Raw genomic sequence first — 14,094 nt, forward strand, 5'->3', positions numbered from 1 at the left:
TTTTAGCATGGTTGACGACAAGGTTGGCAATCTGTTCACTTAGTGAAAGGGGGAAGAGGGGCATCTGGTCCGTGGGCCTGTAGAAAAGCACACAGATGAAAGCATCAGAGGCAGATTCTAGTTTCATTACTATGTTCTCCACCTCCGGGAGGCAGAGAGAGATGCGAGAGCGCTGAACTTGAATTTAGTGTTAATGATGGCTGCAACCTGGCTCCCTGGTTTACCGGGCAGGCGGTTGGCATGGATGATGTAGTAATCAGAGGGTAATGCCGCCAGCATGTCAGGGGAGGATTCGAGTGTCAGCTATGTTTCAGTTAGCAGAAGGATGTCAGGTTTGTCGTTGTTCAGGAGAAAGATGTCGAGCTGATGTTTGTCGAGGGAATGGGTGTTGAGGCAGTAGATAAGCAAGTGCGAGGGTTTCAGTTTGTTGGTTACCTGGGGTGAGGGGTGGAGGTGGTAGATATCAGGATTTCAGGGTACGAATTCCTTTCACAAAATAATTCTTTTCCTGTCAATATGGAAAGCGTTTTAGGAGGGAGGGCAAGATGGAAAAAAGGCATCCTTTTCAGGGTCTCTGATGAGAATGAGGTGGTACGGGCACAGTGCCTGCCCCTGACAGGCGCAGATGGGCTTGCCGTTGGCGCGCTGCCGGAGCGCCTGCTGCGTGCATCCCCTGCGCTTCCACGCTGTGTTCTGCATTTGCCTCCTGTTCCTGCCCTTAGCTCTGCTCTCTCTTTGCCCAATTAGCTTAGTCCGAGTGGAGTGAGCGGTAGCAGCTGGGATTCCGGTGCAGCCTCTCAGACGCGCCGTGACCAATTTTTAAAAGAAGCAAGTGGATTAAATTTTAAAAACAAGCGAAATCAGAAGTACACAATTTTTAGATTCAAATTCTAAGAGCAGCAGTAAGCATGGCCTGGCATTAGCTTTTTGCGGTAGCAGTAGCGGCCTAATGGATTTCCGGCACTGACTTCTGCCTTTACCTCCGGTCCCCACCCCTAGCTCCGCCCTGTCGTTTTGCGCCATTGTCTTAGTCCGAGGAGAGTGAGCGGTAGCAGCTGGGATGCCGGTGCAGCCTCTCAGATGTGCTGTGACCAATTTTAAAAAGAAGCAAGTGGTTTCAATTTTAAAAACAAGTGAAATCAGAAGTACACAAAGTGCAGTGGGTGTCTTATTAAAAGAAATCGAACTTCCTGCATGCCACCTTTCTATTGATGGCATAAATCATGCAAGTATTATAAATGGGACACCCTCAGTTCGTTACTATAATGGGAATATTACTTCTCTCATGATGGATATTTCCTCTTGTTTAATTTCTGCTGTTAATACCCTCAACTCAAAATTAACCAACAGCTAAGTATGAGAGGAAATCTGCAACTTTCACCAAAACATTACATACATTTGTGGAGACCTCCATGGAATTTTTACCAGCTCATGCGTTTCAACAGTCCATTTTTGATGAGTTGCATCTTAATTGAAGCGACATTGGGAAGGCTGACGCACTGCGACATAAGGAAGGAGTAAGCGAAGCCGGTCAGGAGACGCTGATTCACCCAGGCGACTTGATTGTTCGGGCATCCCTAGACGGCATATTAATTACGCCAGGTGATTGGAAGCGATTTGAAGCTTTGGAATACGGTGATTCTCCTGATTCAAGCTAACAAGCGAGGAACATACCAAAGGTCCAGTCTTGCTGGTCATTCACTGACCGTAAAGGAAGTGCTCTCACTCTACATTGTCCTGAGGAAGACCCCAAAATGAGGTGTGAATAACCCTTATAGCAAGCGGGGTCGAAACGTAGACTACACCATCACCTCACACTTATGGGACTGAACTAGAATTGAGGAATCCATCCCATGTGTGAAGAGTTTTAGGGAACTTGTGATCTTGTTAGACTGTAAAGGTCTTTCTTCAATTATTTTGTGATTGTGCTATTATCACACTGCCTTTACCCAGTCCCCCACCTATCCAATCACCCCCATCTTACCCAATTTATAATTTCTTTCCCCTCACTGAGAGCACGCTCAATTTTATATATAGACAACTTTGACTAACAAGAGTTATGTTTGTATTCTGTTGACTTAATATTGTGAGTGATACTTTTGGAGCTATATAATTGATTTTGAGTCTCCATTTCTCTCTATGCTCATTAAATTCATGGTGTGCAAAAGTTATATGATGACTATGGGATGAATTTTTGCTATTTCATTAACTATTTGAATGTTTGTAAGCCATTACATACCTGAATGATCAAACAATGACCCTTTTTTCAATGTACGCATCTTAATTTACATGCAAAGTTTGAAAAAGTGGTCCAGTCTCTTCTTGAGCAAGTTAAGCGCATTGAATTGCATTTGATAAAGGTATTACATTCCACAATTGTACAGCCTGCTTTGCTCAATTATGGTTTACCTTTGCACTGATCTTTGCCTCCAACCCAACCTCAGAATAGTGTACCTTCTTCAAAGCCACCTGATGCCTGTTCTTAGCCTTGTCCATTAATTAATTTTACGTAGTGGGCTGAACTTAGAAGTGACTGACTCAAGGCCAAGTTGTGATTCGGCCCCATCAAAAGTGATGATTTCTTTCGGAATTTTTGACCCAGCTGGACAAAAAGTGGATTTCTTTCTTAAACCTGTCACTTCGGGTTGATGGTCTTCAATTATATCTGAAAAGAATGTTTTCAGCCGGATCTTACGGCAGAATTCTAGCGTCTCTAACTTCATTTTGACAAAATCTGTGGGCCTGGATGGCACAAAACCAAGCCCTTTTGTCAAAATAGATGTTTCTGCTTCCGTCAAGCTTCTGTCAGATAAATTGAATATAGGTGGGAGATTTAGCTCTTGTAAAACCGGGATCGTGTCCTCATTTCCCATGGCTGGACTGGTCGTGTGCGTCCTCTGCCCTTCTGCTGGCCCTGACCTAAAAAAGGAATCTGGTTTTGTTGCTGTCTTTGTTGTTGATCCTGTTGATTGCCTTGTCTATTTTGATAGGGTCTGTTCGTATTGTTTGATTCACTTCCTGAAGATGACGATGTATCTGAGAATGTAACAAACTTACGACGTGATCGGCTTTGGTTTTCCTGTAAGAATCTCCTTGAGTCAGAGTTTGAATAAAAGTATTTTCTAAGATATGGATACACGGATTCCAGGGAGAAATTTTTCTTGTCCAATTAATTGATTGCCTTGGATTTCTTTTTCCAGCACTGCGATTTCCTCCAATTCTTTCACCAAAATCCTATGTGCTGTCTCAATGGTACATCTGTTTATTACGCAGTCGGATTAGTTTCTCTGACTCGTTTTGGGTGTTCGCCGAGAGGCTAAGGGTTGTGTTCCTCACTATAAGCTACTGTGTCCTTTTCAGCCATATTCAGTTGTGATATGGCTGAAAAGGACACGGTAGCTTATAGTGAGGAACACATTCAAAATCTAATAAGAGACCCACCTCCGTTTGCATCGGCAACCCTTAGCCTCTCGGCGAACACCCAAAACGAGTCAGAGAAACTAATCCGACTGCGTAAAAAACAGATTAGAATGGATCTCCACGGACACTTCCTACTCCAACATTTAAGATCTGGCACAATCCCCGCAGGACTCCAAATCCGCAATATCCCAGTCGTATTCACAGATGACCCCGAATATAAGAAGAGATTCAGTGGAATAGAAACAAAGTGCAGCAGGGATCTCATGGTACTTACCATTGAGACAGCACATAGGATTTCGGTGAAAGAATTGGAGGAAATCGCAGTGCTGGAAAAAGAAATCCAAGGCAACCAATTAATAACGGACGCCAAAGGACTACTGGAAAAGGTAGAGAAAGAAATCGGGGAATTTAAGGATTTCACAGTTGCCCAAAAAAACAACAAATTTGAGTTGGACAAGAAAAATTTCTCCCTGGAATCCGTGTATCCATATCTTAGAAAAGACTTTTATTCAAACTCTGACTCAAGGAGATTCTTACAGGAAAACCAAGGCCGATCACGTCGTAAGTTTGTTACATTCTCAGATACATCGTCATCTTCAGGAAGTGAATCAAACAATACGAACAGACCCTATCAAAATAGACAAGGCAATCAACAGGATCAACAACAAAGACAGCAACAAAACCAGATTCCTTTTTTAGGTCAGGGCCAGCAGATGGGCAGAGGACGCACACGACCAGTCCAGCCATGGGAAATGAGGACACGATCCCGGTTTTACAAGAGCTAAATCTCCCACCTATATTCAATTTATCTGACAGAAGCTTGACGGAAGCAGAAACATCTATTTTGACAAAAGGGCTTGGTTTTGTGCCATCCAGGCCCACAGATTTTGTCAAAATGAAGTTAGAGACGCTAGAATTCTGCCGTAAGATCCGGCTGAAAACATTCTTTTCAGATATAATTAAAGACCATCAACCCGAAGTGACAGGTTTAAGAAAGAAATCCATTTTTTGTCCAGCTGGGTCAAAAATTCCGAAAGAAATCATCACTTTTGAACGTACAGTCCTATCTGGAATATCTGCTTTCGAGAAAAGGAGGAACTATGTGAAATACAATCTTGCTAAAGCAGAAAAGGATGCATTACTTACCTTGAAAAACGACAAAACAGTGGTTGTGAAACAAGCAGACAAAGGGGGAGCGGTGGTCGTCTGGGACATTAACAAATATAAAACGGAAGTCTATCGACAATTGAATGACATTACATGCTAGAGACGCATTGCAAAAAATCCTACAAATGAACTCCAAAGTCAACTGTTTCAGATCATTCAAAAAGGATTCGACCAAGGCTTTGTGGGCCCAAAGGAACTGGCATTTTTACAGAACAAAAATCCAAGAACCCCAGTGTTCTATGTATTGCCAAAAATCCACAAGGATGAAAAGAAACCACCAGGACGTCCAATAGTTTCTGGATGCGAATCCCTATTCGAGCCGGTGGCCAAATACATCGATTTCGTCTTGAAACCGTTTATTGAAACAGTCCCAGCTCACCTCAAAGACACAACTGCATTCCTCCAAAAGATCGAGACGATACAGTTTGATGAAAACCAACAATTAATGGTGACGCTAGACGTCGTTTCACTCTATACCCAGATCCCCCAAGATCAAGCCTTTGAAACATTGTCATTTTTCCTGGACACACGTGATAGACCATTCCAAGTACCTACAGAATTCATTCTAGAATTGGCTTCCTTTGCTTTGCAGAAAAACTTTTTTACTTTTGGCTCTGAATACTTTTTCCAGGTAAAGGAAGTAGCAATGGGGTGTCCATTTGCCCCGGAACTAGCGGTGATGTACATGGGACTCTACGAACAAAAATTCATTTACAATGACAATCCCTTTAAGGACTGGATTTCTCACTATATGAGATATATAGATGACGTGTTCCTCATTTGGACTGGAAACCTTGAAACCCTTAAAGAATTTGTCGATTGGCTGAATGCACGTACAAATGACATAAAATTTAGCTGTACGTCATCAAATAATTCCATAACATTCTTGGATGTACAAATTGAACCATTTGACGGGGGCCTTGGGACTACCTTGTTCCGAAAAACGACGGACAGAAATAAAGCATTGTTATACTCCAGCAATCATCCACACAGCTTGAGACAAAATCTACCCTTTGGACAATTCCTCAGGATTCGTAGGAATTGTTCACGGAAAGAGGATTATTTTGAACATGCTAATTCACTGAAGGAGAGGCTTCTCCTACGAGGGTACCCAAAAAAACTATTAAAAAATTCGCTCAAAAGGGCATGGTGGACGCCACATGAAACACTAATGCAGAAGAAAACGAGAGTGGAACAAAAACGATTGGTCTGTGTTTCGACCTTTTGCCCAGCGGCCACCCAACTCAAAAAACTGATAACATCTAACTGGCACCTAGTGAAAGATTTACATGAGGATTTCAAAGTGCCGCCTTTGTTTGCATACAAAAAAGAAAAAAGTGTGGCAAACCACATTGTGAGAGCAGCCTTACCAATTGAGAAAGGCCCGACTCTAAGAAGTCTGTTTGGATTTCCACCGACAACAGGACACCACAAATGTGGAACCTGCATCTGCTGTGATGAAACTATAGAGGAGACGGTTTTTTCATTTAATAACATCAATTGGAAACATGAAGTTTTCACCAATTGCAAGACAAGGAATGTCGTGTATGCTATAATGTGTCCCTGCCCAATGTTATACATAGGAAAAACAACTCAAGAAGTCAGGCAACGCATTACTCAGCACAAGTCAAGAATACACAGAGAAGTTGAAAACGCACCCTTAGTGAACCATTGGAAGGGCCAAGAATCACGATAAAACCAAACTAAAGTGGACGGTCCTGTCGAAAATTGAAAATGATCCAAGAGGGGGCAATTTGGAGACACGACTAAACCAAAGAGAAGCTTTGCTAATAATGAAATTCGACACAGCAGTCAACGGATTGAATGAGATTTCTGAAATCTACAAATCAAATACGTAAACTCCTTTAGTTTCTCAACGCCGCCAACGTGACTACATCTCCCACAATTCCTCAGAGCGTAGCCACACCCACAGCCAATAACATTGTGTGTGTTCATTCACTCCCAGGAGACTGAAGGGGAAGGAGTGGAAAAGTACGAACTGCAGCTGACTTCGAGAACCCGCGTGGTGCACAGCCACGGTAAGAATTGCTCCATGGGGGTCAGCGGACGTAACAACGTACCGCCAGGGACACGCTAGAAATCTAGCGGTAACACATGTCTCCCCTTTTGATTTTCCAGCATTCCTGCGCGGAAACTTCACGACAGAGCCCGATCCATTGGGGACACAATCCTTAGCAATCACGCACAACCGCCCAGGTAGGCGCACAGTTTGACACCGAATGAGTGACGAGAGGACGGACATGTGTGATAACAGCACTGGTATCACTCAAAAAACTTAGCGCACTTGTCGTTTGTTTTTCCATTGTGTTCCAGCACCTCCCTCTCCCCTTCATTTGGAATACAATTGTCTGCATTCACGGTTGGAGCCATGACCCAGCAATAGAGGTAGGCTGAGGGAAGCTAGACAGCGAACAAGGTGTTTATCTTTCAGAACATAAGATTTATGATTGCTTCCTTTTCTTTGTAGCTACTTTTTGGTCCTGAGGAGAACCCTGCCACTCACAGGGTTTGAAACGCGTCGACCGACCCGGTCCCAGGTCATCTCTTTGAATTTATATTGAAATTCTTTCGACAATCTACAGAAAGACTGTTTGCTTTCCCTTTAATTTTTACAAACAATTGTAAAAAACGACAAAAAAGACTCTTCATGCTTTGTATATATAGGTTCTTTTTGACACCGGGACCAGTATGGATGTGGAGTAGTATGAATGGATGGCCAAGAATGTGCTGTTTGTGAGTCTGTTTGATTGATTGTACATACCAATTTGCCTTATTCATGTTTGTATATAAATGTACATAAACCCTTTTTTGTATTCCCATGCACAAAACTAAAAATGACTAAAAACTAAAATAGTCTTCAGAAGAAAATTAAAAGCAAAAGCTGCAATTCATAAAGCAAGTGTCCATGTTATTTTCATGTATGCTGTTTTCTTTAGTTGGTTTTGAAAAGTAAGTTCCTCAGCACTGGCAAGTGTATTGTTTCTTTAGTTGCCATATAGATGAGCACATGACCCAAAAACACATAGAGAGAACAAGCGTTCTGAGACGTAGAACATCCATCTGCGAATGCCAAGGTACGGGGTCTGTCAGTAATTCCAGAGATCTTTGATATAATCATATAGCTACAGTAGCAGGGGAGGGGTATTAAGGTTACTCTGTCCTATAAAATTATAGGACGTTTTATGATATACAGATTATTAACCATGCTAACAGCATTTTTAGTATGCATTTTGTTCTAATTGTGGCACGTATGTTGCGTTTCAGAGCACAATAGTTTAAATGAATGTTCTAAACTTCCTTCGTGTCCCCTGGTTATCTTATTGTGGACAAGTACAAGTGAGAGCGTGAACAGCTGTGTCCTGTTACCGGTGATCCCTGAGAGGGTTGAGAGGTTTGTGTTATGCGGTGTCAATTCATTTATTTCCCAGGTAAGCTTAGGAGGACAAGATAGGCACTATAGCTAGTCTGCCTTGGAATCATGGATACTGAGGTGGTGTGGTGACTTAGGGGCTCATTATGATGGCGGGCGGACATCAGTCCGCCTGCCATCATAATAGTGATGGGACCGACAGACACTCGTGTGGCAGTCCCACCAGCCCAATTAGGATGGTTGCAGCACCGTCCACAATGGTAAAAGGGCATGCCTGGCAGTTCCCTGCACCACGTGGCAGGCATCAGGCGGTGCCTGCCACTTGGTGCAGGGAACTGCAGGGGTGTACTATGAATACCCACTAGGTTCACCCCCTCACCCACAGGGGACCTGCAACGGGCCCCGTAGCCATTCCCCGCCAGCCTTTCCATGGTGGCAAAAGGCCAGTTATCACACCCATTTAATATGGATGGCGGTGCTTGGTAGGCACTGCCATCATATTAGTGGCCAAGTCCGCCCAGCCGGCAATCGTAACGATTTCTAACCGGCGGAAATGCAGCTGAGGACTTTCCGTCCACCTCGGTACTCCCCGTCAAGTTGGGATGGCGGTCGGATCCCGCCATTATAATCACCCCCTAAGTCCCCACATACTGATGTTCTATAGTTCAAAGCATAGATCTGTTCTAGAGCAGAATCCCTGCAAAACTCCCTGAGCCAATGACATTGAAAGCTTTAGTAGAAGCTTAAGAACAGCGTATCCAACGTAAAGGAAACCTTGCCACTGCAACATCCTACCTTGCTCTACTGAAGCAAAAAAGATTAAGACAAAGCTAAAACTTGGTGGGACCAATAATAAGCCTTTCCCAAAATCCACTCCAAATGGATCAGTCTGAAAAAGTGCGTATGTTCACATCTACCACAAACATTGAGTTCAATTCTTTTTAGCACTTTATTGTCACTTTTGCCTTAAGACTTTCAAATCTATTTCTTTGGTTCCCTTAATACCATTTCAAATTTTTTTTCTGATGTTTTGTTTATTTCATTCGCATTGGTTCCCAAACTGTATTGTGTTGTTTACTTGACTTTTATATTACTTAGTACTACCTATTCCTATGACACATTTTCTGGGAAAAGCCTTTTTCCTATGTATGCTAATGCTACTGGGGGGTGGGGAGTAGAGGTTAATTAGTGAATTGTGTTGTAACCTAACAAGATGTTATTTTATTAAGTAGGGAGGTGGTTCTCTCCCACATTAATAGCCCACTTTCTAGCATTGGGTATGATCAATGTTCTCTGCACTTCTTGAGGTGTGCTCCATAGAAAGTCATCATTGGAAGTGATTTAACTCACCATCTCTAATGAAATGGGATGTTAATATATCAAGAATCCATCATTTTGAGTAATGTATAGCAAATGTGCACAAAGAAACGGTCCAGATTTTAATCTCAATGTCCACATTTGGTATAAAACAGCTTCTGATCACCAGCAACTAATGCGCATCCCTGCTTTGGTCGGTTGCTATAGTATATTTACGATCGTTAATATTGATCTCATTTATTGTATCTCATGTTGCTTTGAATAAAACAAACCAACATTTTGACATCATCATCCAAAAATAATGCTTTTTCATGCATTGTTTTTTGTCAAGCCTAATACAGCAGAGCGCATAGAATTTTTCAGTACCTTTTTAACATGTAAGACTTCAATTCAATAATGTTGTCCCATGGTACTGAAAGCAGAAAAAAACATCATTTGAGAACCTTTATATTGCAGTTCTTCCTATCCACATTGTTGTTGACTCAATAATTGCATTTTTTGCAAAGATATGCCTTAGATGTCTACCCGCAGTTGGTCTACAATGAGGAATCTATATGAATATTCTACTGGAAATTTAAGAGATACATTTTGGCCCCAAAGTGAACCCAGAGACTAATAATCCTGTCATCTCCTTGAACATGATTCAAGGATGTTCAACTTACTTTTAGACCTCTCCAGCTTGTTGAATATCTTCATGAGCTGAAAAATATAATCTTCGATAACCTCAAACATTTCTCGAACATCATTAATTTGTTCACAGATATGATGGATATTTCATTGATAGTGTTTAACTGCCCAGAGGATAATTGGTACTAAGAAACATTTGAGAAGCACATAGAGTCAAAGATTGGAAACATTCACATCTCACAAGGTTGCTACACAACCGTTTTCTGGAACATTCCATTCCGTTTGGCAATCTTTCCAAGCTGACCTGAAGCACTTGGAGGGTCTTCTCAAGTTACAAAAAAGTTGATAATGTGCCAGTTGTAGCTCTAATGGGCATAACATCAGTAGTCACTAGTTTGACATTTTGTCAGCTATCTTCTTATGTTTTTCTCAATGTCCTATGATCATAGGTTGCTTCATGTTTGATTCTTGATTCAATTCATGCTCACATTTAGATTTGTCCCTCTCCCTCTCTTTTGGACTGTGTACTTGGTGTATTCTTTTATCTTATATTTTCATGTAGTGCTTTGTTATACAACCTTACTCTCCTACATTAGTTTACCTCTTCCTTTAGTCTTTGCTTTTCCCCTCATAATGTCCAATTGTGTCACTTCTGTGCAACTGTGATTGCTCTTACTTCTCAAATGGAATTTCTCATCCAATAATCTGTTTGGTTAGAAGATGTTATTTTATTATATAATTTTCTTGGCTATACATCACCATGTTTGGTATTCTATGTAGAACGTACTAGCAACATCTTGGTAGGATAGTGCTTTATAAAAATGCACAGTAAAATAAAATAGAATCTGGTTTTAATATATCTATGCTATTCCTTACATCTGCTCAAAAGTAGGTTGCTGCTGCTTTCCCATAGAATTAGCAGAAATCGTTTCTGGACTGCAAATACACTTTTTTCATTTTTGCCTAGAATTACTATTGCTGTTCAAGATATATTGCTTCCAATGGTTCTCCATGGCACTAATAATCTTGACAGTTAATGAGATTTAAAGGAGAAGGTCAATAAGCCACAAGGTACGCTGCACCATAGATTACCTGGGCAAATAAAGAGACACTATGAATGACAGGGGTGTTACTAAGATGCTCTACATTCATGGTACATACAATGTTCTATAAAAGTATGGAGTTAGAAAGCTGTGAAATTATACTGTCACTAGGACACGTCAGAGTACTGTGCATACCCATGACTGTATAACTCCTGAAGCATAGAACCAAGGGACAAGAAGGTCTGATCTAGTCTGGTGTTTGTCATTTCCATTGTATTAATACTAATGTAAACATTATCATTAGCTTCCTATTCATAAATCTAGGATGATGAGCCCTGAATTTTAAAATTCTTTACATCGCAGAGGATGAAAGTTCTTCATTCACAATTAATATCCGAGTCTGAACTCGTAGAGATTGTTTATGCAATTTACTCCTACAAATGAATTATTAGGGGGCAATTAAAGTTGGTATATTTGTTGTGTGCCCCTCTGTTTAAAAGAGTTCTATCGTGTTTAACTTTTGCTGCTGGCCAGTGCAATTGTGTTTCTTTTATTAAAAAATGTCTTCTTCAACACCAGACAAAAGTCATATATAACATGTCTAAGAAGCTAGTGAACAGATATGTCTGGAAAACTTTCCATTATCTTTATAGGAGCAAGTTTGGCTTCCACTTAAATAGGGAGACTTACCTTTCAAAAATTGAAAGGTTTTCTTTGTGACCCACCTCAAATATGGCACACAGAATTAGGGAGGGAAAAGTCTTTAGAGCACGACCTGCAGGTGAGCTCCATTCAACTAGAGGATGGAAAAAGCCAAACAAGACACATAATTTCAGCATGGATGTATGATGGAACAGACATGCCATTACCATGCATACCTTTACAACAAAGTTTTTAAAATGCAGCTACAACTACTACCCACGTCTTTAACACACATGTCACTTCCTTGATTATACATAGAGGAACATTAAAAGTACCATTACCTCACATACCATTGCAACGCTAACATTTACAATGCATTTTTTTTCTATAAAGCAAAAGGTTAGTTAAGTAGCAAAATATATATATATATATTACTAGAAAATGACATAACATTCCAGAAAACAAGGCAGCACTGCATCTTTTTAATTACATTTTTTGTAAGAAAGAAATATTAAATCTTGAAAAAGGGCTGTCCTTTAGCCCCTCCTAATTATAGGCCAATCAGCCTAATCGATACATCTCAAAAGCTGATGGGGAGGGTTATCCTTGACAGGATTCTAGGTTGGATTGAGGATGAAAGGGTACTGTCCATACTCCAGGCAGGCTTTAGGTCTGGTACCTCCACTCTACCTCTAATCTAGCCTCTACCTTGTGTTTGTCAACCTGCGGGCAGCATTTGATCTAGTTCCACTGGAAAAACTTTGGAGAGTACTAGCAGACTTGGGCCTCCCGCCCTACTTGTTAGCCATCCTTTCTAAGCACCATGATAAAAATTTCGCCCAGGTGAGGTTTGGCATGCATGGCGAACTCACAGAGCAATTCCCTGTCCAAAAAGGAGTTCGCCATGGGTGCGTACTGGCGCCAACGCTATTTAGCCTTTACATAAATGGCCTTGTGGAACACCTGAATGATAGCGAAAACAATGATGCCCCTAAACTAGCCACAGGTAGAGTGCCCGTTCTGATGTTCGCAGACGACACCCTGTTGTTGTCTAGAACCTCATCGGGCATTCAAAGAATACTTGATGGGTTTGTGGAATTTTGCGACCTTCAGGGTCTGGAAATCAACTTAAGTAAAACCAAATTTATGATTTTTAGCCCGCTGAAGCGTGTATATGCCCAAATCCTGTTTTACCTTGAAAGGGTTAAAACATTTGTTTATTTGGGTGTCACGTTAACTGAGAACTTTGGTTGGAATATGCAGATCGCTAAATCCACACTTAAGTTATCCCAGTTAGCGGGGGCATAGGTAAAGTTTCCAGGGCATCTACTTTCAGGCCGGCATCTCCAGCCCTTGAGATATACTGCAGGCAGGCTAGACCGGCAGCGACCTATGGGGCTGAACTTTGGGGGCACAAGCAGATTATGAGTCTCAAAAGGGTGGAGCACTCTTTTGTTAGAAACTTAGTTGGGTTACCACCTAGCACGCCTTTGATCCCTCTTAGATTTGACCTTGGCATGTTGCCAATAGAGGAGGTCACTACTGCTAGACCTATAATGTACTGGAAGAGGTTATGGTCAGTCCCTGAATTGGATGCGTATAGAATGGAACTTTCTGAGATTGTGCCTCTTCTAAAGAACAAAAAGATCCCCTGGCTCTAGCATATTCATGCTGTTAGTACCCGTTTAGGTTTTCCTGAACTGTGGGAAACTCCTGAGATCTTTTGCCCGGGGATATCCAAGAAAGAACTCCTCTCTCAGATACATACGTTAAATTATCAATTATTAATGAGCTCTGCATCATTGGGTAAGCTGACATCTGAATTCCTACTAGTCAAATCAGAATCTAAACTAGAGGAATTTATGGACTTAATCGAACCCCCAGCTGCCCGAAAGCTTTATTTACAGTTAAGACATGGCACCCTTCCAGTTAGGTCCTTTACATCCAAATGGTTAAGCTCTAATAGTGAAGCTTGCCCAGCTTGCAGCCACAAAACCGAGAACATAATCCACGTACTGTTTTTTTGCCCCGCTTATTCCGCAATCAGAAAATGTTGGCTAATACCCATTTGTAAGAACTTGGGTCTTTTGCACTTTACACAGGCATGTAGGATAATGATATATGATACACATCCACCCATTGTGTTCGCAGTCTCCGGTTATTTGTTTAATATGTGGCGTAGGAGATATACCTTTTTAACTTGATTGTTGTATATACAATTCTGTCCAAATGCTTTGTCTTATGATAACTTCTAGTTTAATTCTCTTTTTAAGATTTTATGAATATTTATTGTTTTATCGTTTGTGCTGATGTATTATTATGTGCACTTTTTATGGTCTTTTGATCGAAATAAAAGTTATCAAGCAATATTAAAAGCAAGTGTAAACTTAGAGTAAACAGCTTAAGAAGCACATTAGCATGTCTGACATGTACACATTAGTCTTCTCTTCATTTAAACCTTATGGGCCCGATTCACAAAGGTAAAGT

Source organism: Lissotriton vulgaris, chromosome 5 (genome assembly GCF_964263255.1).
Source record: "Lissotriton vulgaris chromosome 5, aLisVul1.2, whole genome shotgun sequence".
Classification (NCBI taxonomy): domain Eukaryota; kingdom Metazoa; phylum Chordata; class Amphibia; order Caudata; family Salamandridae; genus Lissotriton; species Lissotriton vulgaris.